This window comes from Micromys minutus, assembly GCF_963924665.1.
Source record: "Micromys minutus genome assembly, chromosome: 4".
Classification (NCBI taxonomy): Eukaryota; Metazoa; Chordata; class Mammalia; order Rodentia; family Muridae; genus Micromys; species Micromys minutus.
Window position 1 is genome coordinate 51,637,823 of NC_137973.1, and position 21,001 is coordinate 51,658,823.

A 21,001-nucleotide genomic window follows, 5' to 3' on the forward strand; every position below is an offset into this window, starting at 1 on the left:
ATTGAAAGAATACATTGTATTGTTACTATCTTTTGATTAATGTATGAGCTTTATGATTACAGAATGACAAAATATTTATAATTCACAATAAAAGTACTTAAAAAACAGAGTCCGGGGTTAAATTCTAGCTCTTTTGCATACTGGGTAATTGCTCAACTGCTGATCTATGTCTTTAGCCCTATATAAATACTTTACTGTTCTTTTTCTGGTAACATTGTCCACAGAAAATATATTCAAATTGTGTATATATACAAACAATTGCAGAGTTTCTCTTTTGCTTTTGCTAACTCAGTGAACAAATCAATGTCCAACTTCTTAGGAAAAGCAACATAGCAATCATTTAATCCTGTTATTATATCAAAACAGGCCCTGCTCAGTTGTATTCTTAATAAGCACTTTTAGAAAAAGAATCAAGTTTGCATTTCCAACTTGGCCAGAAGAATAAAAGTACTCATGAAGCCAATATCATAATATTTGTTGGGAATTGTTCAGTAGGCTCCAGAGACAATGGGCTAGAGCCAGACAATAGAGTTATTCAAAGCCGCCATTTAATGCCAGATGGTATTTTTCACTGTTAGGCTTGCCTTAACATTATATTCAGTTTATTTGTAATCATATTAGATGAAGAGAAATCATGACAAAAATTCCATGAAATCTACTTCAGGGAAATATGGTTTGTTGAAGTAAAAGAGCTTTGTTACTGAATCCAGTGTTCTGGTAGGTTGAAATTTCAGTAGCCATCAGAACACAGGCAGGGGCACAGAGTGTGGATGAATGTTACCGGGCCAGGTTGTGTAGCAGAAGTTGTGTATATTAATGGGTGAGGGTCCAGGATAAGCTATTCCCATTTAATCGCTGTTATGGAGGGATGCGGACATTGTGAAGAGGCTTCCCGAGAAAGGCCCATATATAAATTGAAACTTCAGACAAATCGGAATAATGAAGCATCGCTAAAGAATTGGCTAGTTCAGGCTCGAGATAAAGAAAGTGGGGAGTTAATAACAGTCTTTAAGGATGGAAGGTTTTTATAAGAGAAAGATGAATAGCAGCTTTACATCTTAGCCAAGTACAGAACGAGAGCTGAGAGTTAACAAATATTTATTGAACAACTCCACTGAGAACAGATCAAGAGGCTGGTGAACACAAGGGCTTAGATTAGAACTAAAGAACATCCTGAGAGTGAGAATCTTTTTTTTTTTTTTTTGACCAACATCATGTTTTTATTTTTATTATTCAGACCATATATTGAAGTGTCAATTTAAAAGAATTTATAAAAAAGATTTGGTTGTAAACTGTCATATTAGCTTTACAATATATATTTATTATATATATATATATATATACATATATATATATATATATATATATATATATATATATATATATATATATATGAGAGAGAGAGCAAATTAAATAACAGAAAGTATAGGAGTCTCTCCCTTAAACTGGAGGAGTCTTCTTTAATAGCCTTCAATGTGGCTCACTGGTAATCTGAAGAAATTCAAGAAACTCATTCATGTTGTGTAAGCCCTAAAGGAAAAAACTGAGGAAACTCATTGATAATTTTCACAGCTTCATTGTAAAGTTCAAGATCAAAGCGATTACAATCTTCCTTAAACAGGATAAGATGCACACAGTATGGTCCCCTTGGCTGTGACTTTTTCAACTACTATGATTCCAGAGATTTCTTCATCAAGTGGCTCCATCAATTCAATGGTTCCACTCTTTCCTTCTCCATCTGAAAGAATAAACATTTTCCCAGTGGGATGAATTTTTTCCAGCTTTCCCACGAAGCACACGGGTCGGTCGATATACTGTGTTAGCATGCTGCCGTTCACCTGCGCTTTGGGGAGTTCCATTATGTCCACCATGATTCTGCCGCCAACACTCACAACCTGCAGGAAAGCCGAATATGGGAGAGTGAGGATCTTAATTCATTGAGAGGTTATAAATTTTTGTTTTAGGAGGCCTTTTTAACAAAATCAATCTTCGGTTTTTTTTTTTTTTTTTTTTTTTTTTACTTTCATAATTTAAGTGATGGGCAGGAGTGACATCAATGGCTTTCTTAAGGCCCACTCTGATCCACAGTTATTAGCAATCTGAAGCATATAGTTTTGAGTTCTATTTTTATTTTCTTTCTTGTATTTTTCTCTGTATTTACATTTAAGATGTTATCCCCTTTCCTCCAGTCCCATCCTCCCCCCCTCCCATTGCCTCCATAAAGGTGCTCCCTCTCCCAACATAGGCAGAATATAAGTTATTTATGATGTTGATAACCACTAACCTGTCAATTATGATAACTGTAGAATGATGTATATAGAATATTAAAAGTGTGATTATCATTGTGGAATATAAATTTCTACATACAATGAAGTATTTGGATTGTTCAACTATATAGTAAAATATCTGAATGCAGTTAAGTGAATAGTATGTTTGTATGAACAGAAATCATTTACGTTTCTACTGTAATTTGATTTTCTTCCTAGTCAAACACTAAGAATTTAAACTTCCAAAGCATCTGTTTTAAATGCAACATGAATTGATAACTTAAGACTTGGTGTTCTATTAGTGATTGAAGCCAACATTTAATAATTTTAATGAATAAGGACAGATAGCAATTCAGTTTATTCAGTTGACATGTGTATTATTTTTGATAAAATATAAATTTGTGGGTCGCTAATGGCTATTTAATGTTATGGTATATTTACCATCTTCCCACATGAAACTAGCTAGATTCTAAGAACTATATGAATAAAACATTTATTATCATTTTTTCTACTGAAGTTTCAGCAATGTTTAAAAAGAGGAAAAATTATTGAATATTAGAGAATATCTGGCTCTTTAGTCTGCAAAGAAAATGTGTGTGAAGTCTTTTCTTTGTATAATTTTAATATTCATGGGACATTTTTGTAATTTATGCATAGTACTTTTTTATTCATTCATTGAACACAGAATGTGGTTGAGGCATTGTTTAAAGTCTTGGGGAAAACCAGTGAAGAGCACAGGGCAAAATCTTTCTGAAGTGTAGGTTTATTTGATCCTGATACAATGATTTTTAAGAAGTAGGCAAACACAGATGGCTGCTTGTTTGTAGGGTCTCAGAATTGTTCCCTGTGATGATGTACGGACTGTCTTATGCTCTAGAACAACCTGCCTTTGTCCTAACCCTACTGTGGTTTCTATGTACTGAATGAATGCTGTTGCAATGATTCTGGCAGATGTAGACATTGCTTTCTGTTAGGTGCTATGTGCTGTGCTTGTTTTATCAATGAGATGACTGACTGTTTGCTCCTCAACCCTTCCAGCACTGAAGCCTGGATTGATCTACTAGGTGAGAGGCAGGAGCATTAGTGTTCGGTCCTTACAAAGTGCATCAGAATAAACTCATGTAACAGACACTCAGGCCCAAGTCAAAGGGCAACATGTCTTAGTTGAGGAAATTTCTGATGGTGATTCAAGACACTGCTGTTTTCTGAGTGCATTGAAGGTGTCACTAGTCTCTTGGTCAATCTTCTCTTTTTGTTCTGTGATAATCTCATAAAAAGCCCAGTTCAAAGAATAATGATGACTGATAATGCCCTTGTGTTTCACACTGATACTGTAATTTTCATCACATGTAAATGATCCAAGCCTTGCAATTTACATAATCAACTCTCTTCATTTAATTTTCAAATTTCATTTTCATGGCAGCATTTGGATCATGTACCATAAGTATAGCCTTTCCTTATAATTTTAAAGGATGAATCATACTCCAACTTCTAAGAATATTTAATTGTACCAGAATTGCAAATATGTTTATTAAGGTGAATGGTACTTTAATTCAATTTACTTTATTTCAGTTTTAACCCCTAAAAATGAACTGATATTCCTGAACTGATAAGAATCTGTGCACATCCTTGCAATATGCTTTAAAATAGCAGATTAGGAAGCTATACCTCAGAAGTAGAACATTTGACTATGTAATATCAAATTAAGCAGATTTAATATTTTTCCATGAGAATTCTTCTAAAGATATGATAATTGGAACTTACAACTTTTCATAGAATATGACCTTTTATACCAGGCAAATTAAATTACCAAAGGGGGAAAAAAAAAAGATAAAGTTATAGAGCCAAAGTAGAATTTGAAAATCAGGCTGTGCTTAGCTCCTCAATGGCACAGTGAAACCTGGCTTATGTAGAGGTTATATGCTGTGTTTCTGCTTCACATGTTTGATAGCATTTTTTCAGGTGACATATATGTTGAATTAATAAATGAACCATCTTGGCCGGTTACTCATAGGCATAATGCCTAACCTGCTGTGTGTGACAAGTAACAGTGCGCACTATCCGTTGTAAATGGCTTGTTATTCGCACCATCTCTGGCTCTTGCAACCCTTCTGCCTTTCCCCTCCCTAAGCCTCGTGGGTACATGCTTAATAAAGACATCTCATTTAGGCCCGAGTGCTGCACATTGGCCAGCTGGGGGCTTCCTGGCCAATGACCGTGTATTGGAAGCAAATGAAGCTTGGGTGATAAGGGTTGGACAATTCATTCATATACAGGTATTGCAATGTGACATTTGGAGTCACTTGATTGCTATGTTCCACTGGCAAATTATAGCACTGGGGTCTATCCTAGTCCCTAGTAGTTGGTTTTGGGACACATATGAGTTTCGTATCATCAGATCTAATCTGAAAGTGGTTGGTTACCCCCATAATTTTTTGTCACTTTTGTACCGTTAAACTTTGCAACCAGGTCATTGAGATGGCAGAGTTTATAGCTGTGAGGTAATTTTTTAAAAATCTATGTATTATTTTATGTATATAAGTATACTGAGGCTGTATTCAGACACACTAGAAGAGAGCATCTGCTCCCATTACAGATGGTTGTGAGCCACCATGTAGTTGCTGGGACTTGAACTCAGAACCTCTGGAAGAATAGTCAGTGCTCTTAACCACTGAGCTCTATCTCCAATTCTAGCTGTGAGATATTGATTTTAACTTTTCTTCTCTGCTGGCATTCAGAATGTACTTTGTTTTGTATTATTTTTTGTCTTTTTTTGTTTTGATTGTGTGTGTGTGTGTGTGTGTGTGTGTGTGTGTGTGTGTATATATATATATATATATTTGCAGTTCAGTCTATTCCCCTCTAGGTGGTCTTCTCTTCCACAGTTCCACATCCCATTTTTCTTCCTGTCTTCAAGAGGAAGCACCTTCATCACCTGCTAGTCCTCTGCTTTATGTGTTGGGGGCCTCAGACCAGACCAGCTCCTGTACGCTGCCTGGGTGGTGGCTCAGTGCCTGAGAGATCTCATGCATCCAGGTTATTTGAGACAGGTTATTTTATGGGGTCACCTGCCCTTCTCTTCAGCTTCTTCCAGCCTTTTGCTAATTCAACCACAGTGATCTGCAACTTGAGACCAATGGTTGGATGTAAGTATCTGCCTCTGTCTCAGTCAGATCCTTGTTGGGCCTTTCAGAGGACCTCCATGCAAGGCTTCCTGTCTGTAAACACATCACAGCATCAGTAACAGTGTCAGGCCTTGGATATTCCCCTTGAGATGGATCCAAAATTGGACCACCTTTCCCTTAGTCACTTCTCCATCATTGTCCCTGGCATTATTTTGGACAAAGAAAAGTCTGGGTCAGTGTTTTTACTCTGTGATGACAACCCATCTCTCCATTTGATGCCCTGTCTTTATACTGGAGGGGGCCTCTACAAGTTCCCTCTCCTTACTGTTGGACATTTCATCTAAGGTCCCTCCCTTTGAGTCCTGGGAGTCTCTCATCTTCCAGGTCTCTGGAACATTCTAGAGGGATCTGCCACCAAGAAATATCAATTAACAGAGGTAGGATGTAGAGAAAAGAGCCTGTAAAGAATTGAGAAAAGGGAAATTATATGGCCAAAATGTATTATATGATAAAACTAGTTTAAAAAGTAACGAATTTTCTCAGAGACACACACCTTCAAATTTGTCTAAATAATAATGGTAATAGAGAAAGATAGCAGGTAATAAAGAACGATTATATATACATACTTACATTTTCAGAGGCCTTTATTTTTAACACTAAATGTTTCCGAAACCAGAACGTCATCTAAAATAAAGGGTATCATTGTACCAGTACAAAAGATGAGGGAGAGCCTTTATATCCCTGCTACAGTGCTCACTGTGATCCACAGCTGGTTACTCACATATCACTGCAGTGAAGTGTATTTCATGATCATGATTAAAAATAATTCTGTTTTCTGCTTAAATTCTTCTTATGCCTCATACAAATTTACATATACAAATGGTCAAATTTCATTGCATCAGGCTTCATTTTAATACTTCATTGGCCAAGTAAAACTTGTATATTCTCTTCTTATCCATTTTAGAGAATCCTATTATTTTCAATACCTTGCTTCTTTCTAAATCAGATTTTAATGCTATAACTTTTCTTCTAAAGTGCACTTTGTTTCCCTCAAGTAGATATATACTTTAGTGCTATTTTATGATTTTAATATTATTTACAAATAAAGTACAAAAAGCACTTGCTCTACTAACATTTTAAATAACTCAAAAAATTACTGGGAATCTGTTTCTGACATGAATTACAGAGAAAATATCAAAAACTATATAGAAAGTAGCATCTGAAAGAGAAGATATAATCTACCTGTCAGCAAAAAAAAATGTTCTCCCCTTCATCAGTGGGCATTAGAAGGTGGCGTTTACAAATTATGTAGTAATGCATACTAAACAAAAATAAAGATTATAAGAATTTATTTTTCATTCTGAAACATTTATCTCACATAAAACCAGTCACCATTCCATCTCTATTACAGCACCAACCATAACAATTAAATAATACAGAAAGTTGCAGTTTTAATGTTTTTAATGTATTAGGAATATTAAGCATCATCTCTATTTTAAGAGTATATTTTGTTGATCTTATATTTGCGTTAACTGAAAAAAGTCCTTTGTGTATGTGTGTTAGTTCTCATTGAAAGACTTTCACGACATATAAATAATTTCCAATGTGTGTTTATCTATCCATCATCTATCTATCTATCTATCTATCTATCTATCTATCTATCTATCTATCTATCTATCCATCCACCCATCTATCCACCCTTCCATTCATCCATCCATCCATCTATTTATTTATCTAACATCTAACAACTACTCATCTATTGTCTGTCTGTGTGTGTTTTACGTATGTTTATGTGCATGTGGGCTCTCTTTCTTCTCTCTCTCTCTCTCTCTCTCTCTCTCTCTCTCTCTCTCTCTCGCTGTGTGTGTGTGTGTGTGTGTGTGTGTGTGTGTGTGTGTGTGTGTTTATGATACACAATTGCCATGCCATAGAGACAAACTGCAGGAGGCTACTGTTTGGTTCTCTCTTTATACCATATTTTTACAACTTTTTTTGAAGATTCAACTGTTTGGCTTAGTAGCAAGCACCTTTACCAACTGAGTCATATCTCCAGTCTCTTGAGACACTGAAGATCATGCTTTGAGAGAAAGGATTTTTTTATGAGGTATTGATTATCACAGTTATTAAGAAATGATGATGGAAAGCTATGTCCAAGCTTTTTCTTAGACAATGTTGTGTTAGTTAATTGATTGCCAAAAGGAAATGAGGCTAAACTATAAACTACATTTTCAAAATTAAATTTTTGAGTGTGCCTTAAAACTTACACACATCTGTGGTGGCTCTGTTCCTCTATTTGATGTGGCAATGGAGGATACAGAGATAATTTGTGGAGTGACACCCATGGCCTTTAGTTTCCAGGTGTTAATGCACACATATTTTCCCATGCTTAGATTTCATTGAATGCATACAGCATTGAATAACATAGAAAATGCTAATATGTAGATTATTGTCTTAATGGGACATTTCAAAGCTCTTTTATTAATCACTGTTTCTGAGAACTGGGCTCCTGCTCCCTTGTTATACAATGCTCACAATCCAAAGCTCAGGTGACAGCCATTGCATCCAGAGTCATGGTATCTGGTAGACACAAGTTATTTCTGTTAATTCTAAAATTATGTAGTCTATGAAAAATTCAGCAAATACTTTCTAGTGTAATGGTGTAATGAAATATAAAGATCACTAAAGTTTATTTTTAACACAGTTATGAAATTTAAATTAACATTCTACCTCTTTTCTACTTTGTCTGACCAGAGAAAATGTCTTTTATCATTATTTGGGTAAAAGGAGGGAAGAGATTTTTATTTCATTTCTTTCAAGATTATAGCAGAACTTATTTCATCTATAAGATAGGGTAGTATATATTAAAAGCTAAAATATTTAACCAAAGCTTCAGGAAAATTTGCTTCTGTTTTTGTTATTGCAATAAAATTATGTGTATTATTAATTTTATTCAAATTTTTACTTTGGTTTGCCTACTAGTGTGTATAGTTGAGTTTATGCCTAATTAATATTTTAAAATCACTGTTGCACTGATAAGTTTTGCTCGTTAATATAGAGTTTATGGGAAACATGTTTATCCCTTCCATATTGATGCACTTAATGCTGATACTTACAATTTTGGAACCAATAATCAATTACTATTCTGGGAAATATGAATTATTTAATCAGTTCCAAACTTTTGAAGCAACTGCCTGGTATTTAGAAAAGAGAAACAAAAAATTATAATAAGAGTTTAGACTATAATATATAGCTGCAGGGGCAGTTATTAAGGGAAAGCACAGCTGACATTTTCTGATTTATGCATACAATCAGAGATGGAGTCCAAGGGCTGTGACATAATTATCTTCATGCTAACAATTTTTGTAAATCTCTTGACAGAATTTTAGCTAATTTTAAAATGCCTTCTGAAGATTAGCACTTAAAATTGTTGGGGAAATGGCACAATTTATTAGCAAGGGTATAATTGTAAACCTCCTAAATACTCATTGTGAATATCGTTTAAACAGTAACTCCTGCTTCAGCAGCTGGTATATAAGACACCAGTTTATGGAATCTTAAAACAACAGAGAATGAAATCTAATTAAAGAGGATTACATGCCAAAGAAAAATTATTAAAAACAGACTAATAGACAATTGCTATGGATTCAGAAATGCCTGCCAAATTCTCTTTTTGATGTAAACTCATGTAGCTGTCAAGTAAAAGCCTTTATTCCTCCCAAACCTAAAAAATATTAGGATTTCTCTCTTATGACTTAAAAATGAAGGTTTTTCCAAATTTTAACTCACTGTAAGAACTTCAATGGTTCTATTAATCTTTTTATCATATCTTAAAAATTTGTGTGCCTTAAAATATAAAGATGGGACTTACTATCTTAGGGCTTTTATTTTTGTGTTTGTTTGGTTAGCTATCTAGTACCAAGAATTCCTTAATTGTGAATAGAGAAATGTTACATAAAAAAAAAAAAGAACAGAAATCAGTTATCAATCTAGTTACCACTTATAGAGACTTAGGCTTAGTTAGATTGCACCCTTGTGTGTCACGTACATAGAAAATTCATGGAACATTAGAGCTTTGTCGCTTCTAAAGCAAAGTTACTAAATTGCTGCTTTCACTTTGAATTCATTCACTTTGATGGGATCTATAGAGATGTTTTTGTAAGAAGAGCCCAGGATAGCTCTGAACGATAGACATCCATCATTCATTCTTTACATAAAAGTGAAATAGATGCTTATTTTCAGTGTTAAGCAAGACATTAAATTCATGTCTGTGAGTTCGCCCTGTGTCCAGCTTTGCTTCTGAACCACTGTGTTCTATGTTGCATAGGGTTGCATAGTGGTTTGAGCTAAGTGTAGTTCTATAGATTTGGGCTGATTTAAAAGGACGTTAATACCTTAATTTCTGAATACCAAGAGTAATGTTTTCATGTCATTAATAAAGATATGAACAAACACAGTGAATTCATTAAATGAGACATTTATTTAACATTTCTATGAGATGGTCATTCTAAAAATAAACACTGTGTATAAGAAAACACTAAGCACCAAAAGTCATCTGTTACATGCAGACAAATACCACCACAGGCAGCGCTGTAGCAAAGCGTGTGCTTGTCTTTCTGCACCTGACCTCCGAATCCAGAATTTTACTCTCTACATACACACCACACATTCTGGTGAGAACTGTCTCCCCCCCTCACTAAAACAACCCATAACAACAGGGATCTGCCGTAAGATAAAAGCATTAAGATGAAAACACATCACTTACGTTTAGAAGGTTAAGCTCCTGAGCATATGTGTCTACATTTTTCTGTGTGCTCATAATTAATGTAAAAGTGATGGTCTCTGTAAGTTTCAAGACTAGCAGTATTTTTCTTTTTGCTTTCAAAAGACACAATTCAGTAGAAGTGGATCACATAGTTGCTTGTCATTTTCTCTTTTTTTCCAGAACTTAAAATAATAGAATTTTCTTTTCTTTTTTTTTAATTGAACAACTTTACTTTAAAAAACGATGGTAAATGTACAGATTACAAGCATTTTTGCATAAAAGTAAATAAATACACTTTTGTCAGTACTTGATTTTATTTAAAGTTTGATAGTGTGCATTAAAATCTTACTAGTTACAATGAGCATAAAGTACATTTAAAACAAGATGTAATCTGGAATTAGGTAAAGTTTTCTTGGTGTGTAAAGATTAAGCATAATTTTTTTTTGGCCTTTCCTTTTTCTTGAACTTCATATAGTCTGTGAGTTGTTTCTGGGGTATTCAGACCTTTCTGGGGATAGCATCCAATTATCAGTGACTGCATATTATGTCTGTTCTTTTGTGACTGGGTTATCTCACTCAGGATATTTTCTAGATGCATCCATTTTCTTAAGAATTTGATAAAGTCATTGTTTCTGATAGCTGAGTAGTACTCCATAGTGTAAATAAACCACAATTTTTGTATCCGTTCATCTACTGAAGGACATCTGGGTTCTTTCCAGCTTCTGGCTATTATAAATAGAGCTGCAATGAACATTGTGGTGCATGTGTCTTTGTTGTATGTTGGAGCTTTTCTGGGGTATCCGCCCAGAAGTAGAATAACTGGATCTTCAGGTAGTACTATGTCCAGTTTTCTGAGGTACCGCCAGACTGATTTCCAGAGTGGTTGTACCAGTTTACAACCCCACCAACAGTGGAGAAGTGTTCCTCTTTCTCAGCATCCTCACCAGTATCTGCTGTCATCTGAACTTTTGATCTTAACCATTCTGGTTGAGGTGAGGTGGAATCTCAGGGTTGTTTTGATTTGCATTTCCCTATGGCTAATGATGTCAAGCACTTTCTTAGATGCCTCTCAGCCATTTGATATTCCTCAATTGAGAACCTTTTATTTAGCTCTGTACCGGATTTTTTAATAGGGTTGTTTGATTCTCTGGTGTTTAGCTTCTTGAGTTCTTTGTATACCTTGAATAGTAGGCCTCTATCTGATGTGGGGTTGGTAAAGATCTTTTCCGAATCTGTTGGCTACCATTTTGTTTTCTTGACAGTGTCCTTAGCCTTACAGAAACTTTGCAATCTCATTAAAAACCCATTTGTCGATATTTGACCTTAGAGCAGGAGCCATTTATGTTCTGTTCAAAAAATTTTCTCCTCTGCCTATATGTTCTAAGGTTTTACCTACTTTCTCTTCTAATAGTTTCAGTGTACTTGGTTTAATTTGGAGATCTTTGATCCACTTGCACTTGAGCTTTGTACAAGGAGATAAGAAAGGGTCTATTTTCATTCTTCTGCATGTTGATTGCCAATTGGACCAACACCATTTGTTGAAGAGTGTCCATTTTCGATTGAATGTTTACAGTTCCTTTGTCAAAAATCAAGTGACCATATATGTGAGGGCTCATTTCTGGATCTTCTATTTTATTCCATTGATCCATGTGCCTATCTCTGTACCAGTACCATGCAGTTTTTAGCACATTTGCCTTGTAATATAGCTTGATGTCAGGGATAGTGATTCTAGCAGATGTTTTCTTGTTGTTGAGGATGGATTTTGCTATTCTAAGTCTTTTGTTATTCCAGATGAAATTGCACATTGCTCTTGCCAACTCTATGAAGAACTGGGTTAGAATTTTGATGGGCATTGCATGAATCTGTAGATTGCTTTTGGTAAGATGGCCATTTTTTTTTTTTTTTTTTTTTTTTACAATGTTGATCTTTCCAATCCATGAGCATGGGAGATATTTCCATTTTCTGAGATCTTCCTCGATTTCCTTCTTTATAGATTTGAAGTTCTTGTCATACAGGTCTTTCACTTGCTTAGTTAGAGTCACACCAAGGTATTTCATATGGTTTGTGACTATTGAAAATGGTATTTTTTCCCTAATTTCTTTCTCCTTATATTTGTCCTTTGAGTAGAGGAAGGCTACTGATTTGTTTGAGTTAATTTTATATTCAGCCACTTTGCTGAACTTGTTTATCAGGTGTAGAAGTTCTCTGGTGGAAATTTTGGGGTCACTTATATACACTTTTATGAATAGACAGATTCTAATTCATGAGTTTGAGCCCATCATTATCTCTCTGTGCTACCCCTCAAATACAGATAAACTGTTGATCTTATTTTGCCTTTCCTTCTGCCACACTTATAAAAATGTTCTGTTTTGCTAGAATAGCTACAAATGGAAATAAAGAGAAGGACATTTTTATTTAAATTAACTATCAGTTTTGTACCAAACTCATGGTACTACATGTTTCTTGACCTAGAAACATCATTTAAAATATATGGGAATAGTAGCAAATGTAAGCCAAACTTTGCTGAACTTGTTTGTTAGCTATGGAAGTTCTTTGGTGGAATTTTTGGTTTCACTTATGTACACTATCATGTCATCTTCAAACAGTTATGTTTTTACTTCTTCCTTTGCAATTTGTATCCCCTTTATTTCCTTTTGCTGTCTATTGCTCCCGTCAGGACTTCTAGTACTATGTTGAATAGGTAGGGGGAGAGTGGGCATTCTTGTGGATTCCGTGATTTTAGTGGGATTGCTTCAAGTTTTCCACTGTTAAGTTTGATGTTGGCTATTGGTTTGCTGTATATTGATTTTATTATGTTTAGATATGGGCCTTGGCTTCCCGTTCTTTCCAAGTCTTTTAACATGAAGGGGGGTTGAATTTTGTCACATGCTTTCTCAGCATCTAGTGAGATGACCATGTAGTTTTTTTCTTTGAGTTTTTTTATATGGTGGATTACATTGATGCATTTCCATATGTTAAACCATCTTTGCATCCTAGGGATGAAGCCTACTTGATCATGGTGGATGATCGTTTTGATGTGTTCTTGGATGTGGTTTACAAGGATTTTGTTGAGTGTTTTTGCATCAATGATCATAAGTGAGATTGGTCTGAAGTTCTCTTTCCTTGTAGGGTCTTTGTGTGGTTTAGGAACAAGGGTTATTGTGGCCTCGAAAAATGAATTAGGTAGGGTTCCATCTGATCCTATTTTGTGGAATAGTTTGGAGAGTATTGGAATTATGTCCTCTATAATTAAATTGATAAAATTCTGCATTGAACCCATCAGGACCTGGGCTGTTTTTGGTTGGGAGGCTTTTGATGACTGCTTCTATTTCTTTAGGTGCTATGGGATTATTTAGATGGTTTACCAGGTCCTGGTTTAACTTTAGTATTTGGTATCTGTCTAGGAATTCATCCAACTCCTCCAGATTTTCCTGCTTTGTTGAGTATAGGTTTTTGTAGTAGGATCTGATGATTTCTTGAATTTCCTCACTTTCAGTTGTTATGTCTCCACTTTGCTTTCTGATTTTGTTAATTTGGATAATCTCTCTGTGCCCTCTAGTTAGTCTGGCTAAGGGTTTCTTAATCTTGTTAATTTTCTCAAATAACCAGCTCTTGGTTTTGTTGATTCTTTCAATGGCTCTTTTTGTTTGTGTTTGGTCAATTTCTGCTCTGAGTTTGATTATTTTTTGCCATCTACTCCTTTTGGGTGTATCTGCTTTCTTTTGTTCTGGAGTTTTCAACTGTGCTGTCAAGTTGCTAGTTTATGCTCTCTCCAGTTTCTTTTTGGAAGTACTCAGAGCTATGAGTTTTCCTCTCAGCACTGCTTTCACGGCATCCTTTAGGTTTGGGTATTTTGTGTTTTCATTTTCATTAATTTCTAGACAATCATTAGTTTCTCTCTTTTTTTCATTTTTGACCTTGGTATCGTTTAATAGAACATTGTTTAGTTTCCATGTATATAGGGCTTTTTGTTGTCTTTGTTGTTATTAAAGGCTAGCCTTAGACCATGGTTATCTGATAGGATGCATGGGAGTATTTCAATCTTCTTATATCTACTGAGGCTTGTTTGGTGACTAGTTATATGATCAGTTTTGGAGAAGTTGCCGTGAGGTGCTGAGAAGAAGGTGTATTCTTTTGTTTTAGGATGAAATGTTCTGTAGATGTCTATTAATTCCGATTGGTTGATAACTTGTTAGTTTTACTCTGTCCTTTTTCAATTTCTGTTTCCATGATCTGTCCATTGATGAGAGTGTGGGGTTGAGGTCTTCCACATTTACTGTGTGGGGTGCAATATATTTTTTGAACTTTAATAGTGTTTCTTTCATGAATATGGTTGTTCTTGTATTTGGAGCATATATGTTAATGATTCAGTGTTTCTCCTGACAAATTTTCCGTGTAATGAGTAAAAAGTCCATTTAGGTTAACAGATATTAAGGAATAGTGGTTCTTGTTTCCTGCTATTATTGCTTTTGGAGATTGAATTGTGCCTATGTGTCTTTCTTCTTTTGGTTTTCTTGCTTAGGTATTTTCTTGTTTTAACTAGGATGTATTTTCCCTCCTTGTATTGGGTTTTCCACCTATAATTCGTTGTAGGGCTGGGTTTGTGGTCAGATATTGTGTAAATTTAGTTTTGTCTTTGAATATCTTGGTCTTTCCATCTATGGTTATTGAGAGTTTTGCTGGGTATAGAAGCTTGGGCTGACACTTGTGTTCTCCTAGGGTCTGCATGAATTCTGACTAGGATCTTTTAGCTTTCATAGTCTCTGTTGAGAAGTCAGGTGTTATTCTGATTGTTCTGCCTTTATATGTTGCATGACCTTTTTCCCTTACTGCTTTTAGTATTCTTTTTTCACTTTGGGCACTTGGCGTTTTGACCATTATGTGTCGGGAGAAATTTCTTTCCCGGTCCACTCTATTTGGAGTTCTGCAGGCTTCTTTTATGCTCATGGTCATCTCATTCTTAAGGGTAAGGAAGTTTTTTTCTATGATTTTCTTGAAGATATTTATTATGCCTCTTATTTGATATTCTTTGCCCTCTTATATTTCTATCATCCTTGGGTTTGGTCTTTTCACTGTGTCCTGGATCTCCTGGACATTTTGGGTTAAGAGATTTTTTGCTTTTGCGTCTTCTTTTACTGTTTTGTCTATGTTTTCAATGTTTTCTTCAGCCCCAAGATTCTTCCTTCTATCTCTTGTAGTCTGTTGGAGATGCTTGCAACTGTGACCTCTCATTTCTTTTTTAGGTTTTCTACCTCTATGCTTCTCTCTCTTTTATTGTTTACTTCATTGTTTCCATTTCCATTTTAAGTTCCTTCTTCAATTCTTTGGTTCTGTTTTTCTCTAGTTCTTTAATTGTTTTTGAGTGTTTTTCTTGTTTCCTCTTTAGAAGCTTCTATTTCTTTATGCTTTTCCTCCTGCTCTTGTTTTAGGATCTTTATCATCATCTTGAGGTATGATTTCTGGTCTGAGTCTTCTTTTTCTGAAGTGTTTGGCATTCTGCTTTTTGCTGTGATGTGAGAGCTGGGTTCTGGTGTTGCCAGGTTGTCTTGGTTTCCCTGGGGTAAGTTCTTTTGCTTTCCTCTTGCCATCTTGTTGTCTGTGATTATACCTGTTCTTGTTGTCAGTGATTGGTTTTCATCTCTCCCGTGCACCTGGCCTGTGTCCCTGGGTCTACACTGTTCCTGGTGGCAGATGGCCTGAGCACCTTTTCTGCACGCATGGGCCCTCCAGTAGGAAACCAAGTCCCTAAGGCAGAGTTCCTGTTCCCCTGAACCATTGGGGGGGGGGTCACTTTCAGAGTGCTCGGCACACACCTCTCTTCTCACGGCTACTCGCAGGCCTGTGTCCCTGGATCTCTGCTGTTCCTGGTAGCAGATGGTCTGAGGGTCTGTTCTGCCTTACTCGTCATATTCATGTGACTTGCTCAAAGATGAAATAAATCATACATAATATGTTAACAAGTATATGAAACACTCATGGTAGAGAATTTATGAATACTATGTAAACTAATATACCTACTAGGTGTGATTTCACATGCTTGCAGCCTCATTTATGACAAGACAAAATCAATGACTTAAGGCAATTCTTGGCTACACAGTTAATTGGTGGCCTGCCTGGACTATGTGTGATCCTGTTTTAGAAAAGCTAATTATGTTTTTTAACAAAAAATAGTTTATTATATTCTTGGTTTAAAAAATGTAGCCTTATAGAAATAAATTCAGAACTGTCCAGTAGTCTTGTCATTTGAAAATGTCCAGAAATCCTTAGACTTAGCTATATTCTTCTCCTTCAATTTTGCTGATCTTCAGCTTTTCATTAGAGCACATGTTATAGCTGTGTGAAGTCACTAATTTTCAGATCTCGAAAAGAAAGTGGTTCTGGGATGATAAGACTATAGTTCTAACTGTTTCCTTCCTATCTCAGTCCAGCGTTAAGGCTGTTTTATCTGTAGAACATGGCGCCAGTAGATTTAGAGACAGTTGAAATGCCATTCCTATTGTCTGGACATTATGAATGAGTACACAATAGTGGGATGAAAGAAAACTCTATGTTGCAGTTTTTTTCTCTGCTACATATGACACATCATTAGCACCAATATATTTGGAGATGATACTTGTTTCCCTGGATAACTTTTCTAAAGCATATGCAACTCAAAGCAGATTCATATATTATATAAAAAGTATATAGTTTTTTAAGATAACAAATTAAAATTCAATAGAAATATAGTAAATTTATTTTTACTGACCTCTCATTGATACAGATGTGAATAATTAGCTGTTAAAATTTTTAGCAGAACTTACTTTTTTTGATTACCACAAAGAAGTGCCAAAATATCACTTTATTCATATCAAATATGAGGTGGAAGTTTCAAATATTTCAACTAAAGTTACATATATTTGTTATGTACACTATGAATCTACAAAAAATGAGGTTTATCTCATTCTTTAAAAGAATGAAGAGTATTTAGACTGGGAGATATAGCTTAAGATGTAGAATGCTTTCCTCTTTCAGGAAACCCTGGGTTTAATCTTTAGATTCCCATAAAATGTACATTTTCAGTGCACATTTGTAATCCCATTCCTGTGAGAATCAGAAGCATGAAGATCAGGAATTCCAAACTATTTTCAGCTATAATGAATTTGAAGCCAGCCTGGGCTACGTACGTTACTGCTTAAAAAATAATGTAAACAGTGTTTACATACATGATTCACTTAGTTTACTCCTCATAGTGACAGATAAACTCATTCTCATGTTATGGGGAAATATGTGTCTATTGAGGGCACACTCATCTTCGTGGGAGTTCAGAAGCAGTTTACTTGCAAAAATGAATCTCAGAAACACATTTCCCATCTGCAAAGCTTCAACCTGTTCAATTCTATGATATTATTACATTTCCCTGTGAGTCATAAGATTCTCCGAGAGAGGGCCTGCTTGTAAGCTGGCCACCATTAGTGAAATGACATTAGCTAAATACGATTACCTCTTAATGTCTCCTGAAAGAATTAGACTAGTTAAGACACACTGAAGGGAAAAGCAATTATCTATTGAAATATGAATCTCTTAATGAGAACTGGAAATTGTATCTAACTATCAGGATGCTCATGTGGAATTTTAAGGAATCTAAATCGAATGATTATTTCTTAGATTGTGCTGTAGAACTTCAGTGTGAGGCTAGTCCAAGGCCTTTGAGTGAAACAATTAGAACAGAACATTATTCAGGAGAAGCACTTTTCCATAGTCTACTGATTATATAGAAGAACCTAGACCTTACAAGTTCTGATTCCACAAGAAAGAATAAACAAATAAATAAATAAATATTTTAAATATATATGTATATTTAAAATAGATTAACACAATCCATTATGTTCACTGCCTTAAAGAACACTGTTCTTGTACTGGGAGGTCTTGGAGGGAGTCATTTTATTTAGATTGTTATCATATATCTCATGGCGAAGAATATCACATTACCTCTTCAGGACTGTTTGCATTCTTCCCGACAGTTTCTTCAAAGTCTCTTAAGCATAGAGTGTGCTGCACCCACCCATCACCCTGAGATAGGACTTACCAGGTCCTATTCCTAGTCTTGGGAACTGATTCCTCTTCCCTCTCCTGGTGTGGTGTCCTCACTTTACACTGTGTATTGTATTAAATTGAATTAGTTTACCTCCATGAGTGCTTCAGGCAATACTGGAACATGATCGATTGGGGAATACTGGAACATGATCAATTGGAGAATACTGCTTATTCAAGCCAAGCATACATGCTTCTGGTAGTTTTCTTTTTCCCATTTTCTCATTTCTCTCATTTCTTCTCTGCTTTCTTCTTCTTTAGGTCTCTTTTAATTTATCTCTGTTTGCTATTTCCCTCTTCTTATCTTCACCCTGTATCCTTAACCTTTCCTTTTATCTTTTCTTCCATCCTCCACTTTGTCTTTAATTTCTTTCTTGGTGTGTATGCCCTAGGGTCTCAGGCTATGGCCCAGGATGACCTAGAGTAGGACTTGTTATGTAGACCAGTCTGGTGGAGCCTTCTACATAATTGGCCTTGATCATGATTCTTCTGCCTCAACTTTCCTATTTTGGTATTGTATATGTAAGCACCATGGCTGAGTCACCATATGCCACACGTGCAATAATAATTGAATAATTTTGTAGTTTGTCTAGGATTGTCTACGGTAGACAAAAACGATAACTGCCTAGAATAGAGCTAGTTTTGGCTTAGTCTCCTCCCACATTTGCTCTTAATTTAGAAAACAAGCAAATCTTTCTTCCTTGGGTTTGTAGCTTTCTCCCTTATTCACTGGCTGGCAGTAAACATTCAAGTATAAATGTTTCTCAACTGAAGGCTACTAAGCCTTTGCTTTTAGTTTTTAGTCATTTGAGACTTGAGTTCTTCTGGCTGTGCCATTAACTGTCTATGACCTTTCATTTATTAAAACTACATTCTTAATTTATTAAGTTTAGATTTGTTAGCATATACATTTTAGCTCCCTCTTGTTTTTTATATCTTGATTATTTAATAATGCATAAAGAAAAATAAAAATTAATTCTCATAGAAATAGCAGTGTCTTTCCTTTATTTAGTAACACAGTCTTCTAACTCTTCTTGCTTCACGTCAACCTCCAGAGCATGAATGAGTTGATATGCTTGATTAGATTTTATTTTTTTGGCATAGGTCAGGCAAGGAGAATTCAGTGATCATATCTAAATTTCTCTGCACTAGAGCATTATGCTTGCTATTTTCTCCATAGTCAGTGTTGCTATTCTACATATTTGTTTTATTATATTTTATTTAATCCTTAATACAGATAAATTATAATACACCATAAAATCTACCCCACTTGAAACTTGAGACCTTCCCTCAACCCGTGGGGATTCATTTGGCAGGAAGCCACTGAAACAGGGTTTTGATGCTTAGTTTCCAGTTTCTCCTTTAATTGCTGCCAGAATTTGAACACTTGGGAATTTAATTGCTCATTATATTTGTCACAGTGGTGTCACAGACCCAAATAAAGACTGTTGCCTGCAAAATATTTGTGGATATTAATTTGGCCTAAACATGTATATGTTGTATTTCTTGTCTCTCTACATTATAAGGCATATATCACACACAGAAAGAAAGGCCCTGCTTGACTTTTCCTAGCAAACTATTATCCATCCATCTCAGAATCTGCATATTGTAAAGTTTTCAGAAGTTCCTGGAACTTTGTGACTCTGTGACATTATTCAGCAGTATCTGTCTTGTGTTCAATTGACATTGTTTTCTGAAATTGCCCTACATTAATATAACAAATAGTTCCTGTAGAGATATTTGCCACTTCCAAATAAGATTTTAATTTTTCTTTGCTCTATGCCCATTTGAGTAGATCTCAGGTTGGACTTTGGTAGTTGGCCATTGGCCTAATCTTTATGTGGTAATTAATCCTTGGTGTCAGAGGTGGTAAGGATGGAGAGTATGGTAGGGATCCTATGCACCTCAGACTAATTGGAATTTCCATGCTTAAATTTATGCAGAAGATAAGCAGTTGAAGGTGCTGGTTTTGGGTTGTGTGTCACATATGGTGAGAGCCTACCACATTTAGAAACATAGTCTAAGTCCTGTGGACTTTGAGTCCCTGTCACATCCATGAAACATAATATAGTCTTGGATTTGTTGTTTATCTGTGTATGAAAAATTTTTGGCTAAAACACATCGTTAAAATACCTATGGTCTTACTTGTCCCCTTTGTGTTTTCTTAAGCATAATGAACCTTAATCGTGTTCAGAGTAGAAAACCTGAAACGTTCTTTTTTTTTCTAATAGTCAACCTAATTTAATGTTAGGCTACATATTCTACCTCATGATAGAAGATGTAATTCTGAGCCCTTTCCAGATAAAGTTTCTACTAAAAATTGAATGTTCTCTCCATTAAAATGGAGCATTTTCTTCAAAGGCTCTGGGATGTTCTCTTTCATCTAATAGAGTGTTGGCCTAATTAATTTCTTGAGGCTAGCATACTCAAGCTTATTTTTAGTTTTTTTGTCTGTCTGTCCATTTTTTATCATTCTATTCAAGAAATATGTTCATTTAACTCTTCAATGGGAAAATAAAGAGCCAAGAAGTCTCCACATGTTCAGGATGAATCTGAAAGTAATTAGAATGCAGTTATTTTTCTTTTTAAAGTAAGCTCTACTGCCTACAATAGTGGCCATAAAATAACAGTTTAAGTTTTACTAAGGTGACAAAGGGGAGTGGGGACTAGAAAGATTATAGGGGCACTGGAAACATCAGAGAGAAAGAGTGGGAGAAACTGAGGAAGCAGACAGGGAGGGCAATGAAGGACTGATTATGTTTTGGTGTGGTTATGTG

At 35.4% G+C, this 21,001-nt stretch overlaps 1 protein-coding gene and 1 pseudogene across 2 annotated transcripts in view; one reads left to right on the plus strand and one right to left on the minus strand.

Moving 5' to 3' along the window:
- DPYD (dihydropyrimidine dehydrogenase) overlaps nucleotides 1-21,001 on the plus strand; it is an 878,881-nt gene that overhangs the window by 72,662 nt on the left and 785,218 nt on the right. The window lies entirely within an intron of this gene.
- LOC308420414 (replication protein A 14 kDa subunit-like) lies at nucleotides 1,511-1,871 on the minus strand (annotated as a pseudogene). The gene has a single exon. The product of its transcript is annotated as a replication protein A 14 kDa subunit-like (transcript).